This window comes from Dama dama, chromosome 30, assembly GCF_033118175.1.
Source record: "Dama dama isolate Ldn47 chromosome 30, ASM3311817v1, whole genome shotgun sequence".
NCBI classification, from domain to species: Eukaryota; Metazoa; Chordata; class Mammalia; order Artiodactyla; family Cervidae; genus Dama; species Dama dama.
This window is the reverse complement of record NC_083710.1, coordinates 43,999,080-44,003,366: the sequence shown is the minus strand read 5'-3', so window position 1 is coordinate 44,003,366 and position 4,287 is coordinate 43,999,080.

The following is a 4,287-nucleotide window of genomic DNA, read 5'->3' as shown; positions in this document are numbered from 1 at the left end:
CTCATATTTTTTATCTGCATCATTTAGGTAAGAAGGATTTAACAAGGAAGGACTCATACTATAAACTTATTTTGTGACTTGCTTTTACATTTAACAGAATAGAGTGTGCTGGTTTTCAATATATGTATATATGTAAACTATTCCTACTATTACTATGTTTCATTATTCATTTGACTATTTCCACAGTAATGCACATTTAGTTCCTTGACAAGTATTCAAGAATATAAATATATATTTACAACTGCATATATATAATCATAACATGCATGCATATTCACTCACTCAGCCATGTTTGACTCTTTGCTACCTCATGGACTATATAGCATGTCAGACTCTGTCCATGAGATTTCCCAGACAAGAATGTTGGAGTGGGTTGCCCTTTCCTACTCCAGGAGACCTTCCCAACCCAGGGATCAAGCCTGTGTCTCCTACATTGGAGGCAGATTCTTTACCACTGAGCTATTTGGGAAGCCCTAACCATAACATATCTGTATGCATAATTTGACCATATGCTTCTATTTTTTATCAAAGAATATTAGAAGTGAAAGTGAAAATTAATTGGTGTATCAACTTAAATATTAAAAGATATTAGAATTCTGCCAATGTTTTCCTCTAAGAGTTTTATAGTTTCTGGCCTTACATTTAGGTATTTAATTCATGTTGAATTTATTTTTGTGTATGGTGTTAGGAAGTATTCTAATTTCATTCTTTAACATGTAGCTGTCCAGTTTTCCCAGCACGACTTATTGAAGAGGCTATCTTTTCTCCACTGTATTTTCTTGTTTCCTTTGTCAAAGATAAGGTGTCCATAAGTGCATGCGTTTATCTCTTGTCTTTCAATCTTGTTCCATTGATCTGTATTTCTGTTTTTATGCTGGTACCATACTAACTTGATTACTATAGCTTTGTAGTATAGTCTGAAGTATAGTATAGAAGTTAGGATGGTTACTCCTCTGGCTCCATTTTTCTTTCTCAAGATTGCTTTAGATTATTTGCGATATTTTATGTTTTTGTTCAAATTGTAAAATTTTTGTTTTAGTCCTATGAAAAATGCCATTGGAACTTTGATAGGTATTTCATTGAATCTGTAGATTCCTTTGGGTACTACAGTCATTTTTACAATATTTCTTCCAATCAAATAACATGGCATATTTCTCCATCTGTTTGTGTTGTCTTTGATTTCTTTCATCATGGTCTTATAGTTTTCTGCATACTGGTCTTTTGTCTCCTTATGCAGATTTATTCCAAGGTATTTTATTATTTTTGTTGCATTAGTGAATGGGATTGTTTCCTTAATTTCTCTGATTTTTCATTGTTAATATATAGGAATGCAAGGGATTTCTGTATATTAATTTTGTATCCTGTGACTTTACTAAATTCGTCGATCAACTCTATTAATTTTCTGTTGGTATATTTAGGGTTTTCTATGTGTAGTATCATATAACCTGCAAACTGATAGCTTTACATTTTCTTTTCAAATCTGGATTCCTTTTATCTATTTTTCTTCTCTGATGGGTGGGTGTGGTTAGGATTGCCAAAACAATGTTGAATAATAGTGGTGAGACTGGGCTCCCTTGTCTTGTTCCTGATCTTAGAGGAAATGCTTTCAGTTTCACCATTGAGAATAATGTTTGCCATGGGTTTGTCATATATTGCCCTTATTGTCTTGAGGTAGTTTCCTTCTATGTCAATTTTCTGGAGGGTTTTTATCATAATATGGGTATTAAATTTTCTCAACAGGGTTTTCTTTATCTATTGAGATTGTCATTTTTATCTTTAATTTCTTAATATGGTATATCACATCTATTAATTTGCATATATTGAAGAATCCTTGCATCCCTAGGATAAATTCCACTTGATCATTGTGAGTGATTGATCCTTTTAATATGTCATGGGATTATTTTCTTCTTTTTTTTCATTTATTTTTATTAGTTGGAGGCTAATTACTTCACAATATTGTAGTGGTTTTTGCCATACATTGATATGAATCAGCCATGGATTTACATGTGTTCCCCATTCCAATCCCCCCTCCCACCTTCCTCCCCATCCCATCCCTCTGGGTCTTCCCAGTGCACCAGACTTAAGCACTTGTCTCCTGCATCCAACCTGGGCTGCTGATCTATTTCACCCTTGATAGTATACTTGTTTCAATGCTGTTCTCTCAGAACATCCCACCCTCGTCTTCTCCCACAGACTCTAAAATTCTGTTCTGTACATCTGTGTCTCTTTTTCTGTTTTGCATATAGAGTTATCTTTACCATCTTTTTAAATTCCATATATATGCGTTAGTATACTGTATTGGTCTTTATCTTTCTGGCTTACTTCACTCTGTATAATGGGCTCCAGCTTCATCCATCTCATTAGAACTGATTCAAATGAATTCTTTTTAATGGCTGAGTAATATTCCATTGTGTATATGTACCATAGCTTCCTTATCCATTTGTCTGCTGATGGGCATCTAGGTTGCTTCCATGTCCTGGCAATTGTAAACAGTGCTGTGATGAACACGGGTGCACGTGTTTTTTTCAGATCTAGTTTTCTTGGTGTGTATGCCCAGAAGTGGGATTGCTGGGTCATATGGCAGTTCTATTTCCAGTTTTTTAAGGAATCTCCACACTGTTCTCCATAGTGGCTGTACTAGTTTTAGCATTTTATCTATGAACCATCTCCCAGAATAATAGAAATAAAAACAGAAATAAACAGATGAGATCTAATTGAACTTAAAAATTTTGCACAGAAAAGGAAACTATAAACGAGATGAAAAGACAACCCTAGAATGGGAGAAAGTGAAGCAACTAACAAAAGATTAACCTCCAAAATATACAAGCAGCTCATGCAGCCCAATATCAGAAAAACATACAATCCAACCAAAATTGGACAGAACATCTAACCTGACATTTCTCCAAAGACATATGTATGGGTAACAAATACATGAAAAGATGCTCAACATCATTCATTATTAGAGAAAGGCAAAACAAATCTACAATGAGGAATCACCTCTCCTCAGTCAGAATGGCCATCATAAAAAAAAATCTACAAGCAATAAGTGCTGGAAAAGATGTGGAGAAAAGGGAACCTCCTTACTCTACTAGTGAGAAGGCAAATTGATACAACGAGTATGGAGAAGAGTATGGAGATGCTTTAAAATCTAGGAATAAAACTACCTTATGACCCAGCAATCCCACTACTGGCCATAAGACCTGAGAAAATCATATTTCAAACTGATACCTGATACCCCATGTTCACTGCAGCACTGTTTACGATAGCCAGGACATGGAAGCAATCTAGATGTCCATCTACAGATGAATGGATAAAGAAGATGTGGTAAAAGAAGTGAAAGTGACAGTTGCTCAGTCATTTCCAACTCTTTGCAACCTTATGAACTGTAGACTGTCAGGCTCCTTTGTCCATGGGATTTTCCAGGCAAGAATACTGGAGTGGGTTGCCATTTCCTTTTCCAGGGCATCTTTCCAACCTAAGGATCAAACCTGGATCTCCTGCATTGCAAGCAGATTCTTTATTGTCTGAGCCACCAGGGAAGCCCAAGAAGTTAAGTTCCAGCTGCAGGTGCTAGAGATTGAATCCAGGACCTCATGCATGCTAAGTGCATGTTCTACCACTGAGATGTCCATCTACAGATGAATGGATAAAGAAGATGTGGTACACACATACAATGGAATATTATCCAGCCATAAAAAGGGATGCATTTGAGTCAGTTGAAGTGAGGTGGATAAAGCTAGAGCTTGCCATACATAGTGAAGAAAGTCAGAAAGAGAAATACAAATGTCATATATTAATGCATATATGTAGAATCTAGAAAAATGATATTGATGAACCTATTTGCAGGGCAGGAATATAGATGCAAACACAGAGAACAAAATTTTTCAGTGGGGGAAGAAGAGAGTGGGAAAAACTGAGAGAACAACACTGACATATGTACACATGTGTATAATATATAGCTAATGGGAACCTGTTATATATCACAGGGAGCTCAGCTTGGTGCTCCGTGGTGACCTAGAGGGGTAGAAAGGAGAAGCTGGAGGAGGCAGGAGGCTCAAGTGGGAAAGAATATATATATACTTATGTCTAATTCATATTGGTGTATGGCAGAAACCAACACAACATTATAAAGCAATTATCCTCCAATTCAAAATAAATTCAAAGAAAATTTTAAAAAGATATTAGCAAATTGCCCTTTGGAAATCTATTACAATTCATCATTATTATTACAGCTATTATTATTATTATATTGGTTTGTAGAAGTTTTTATGAATTCTATATATTCAT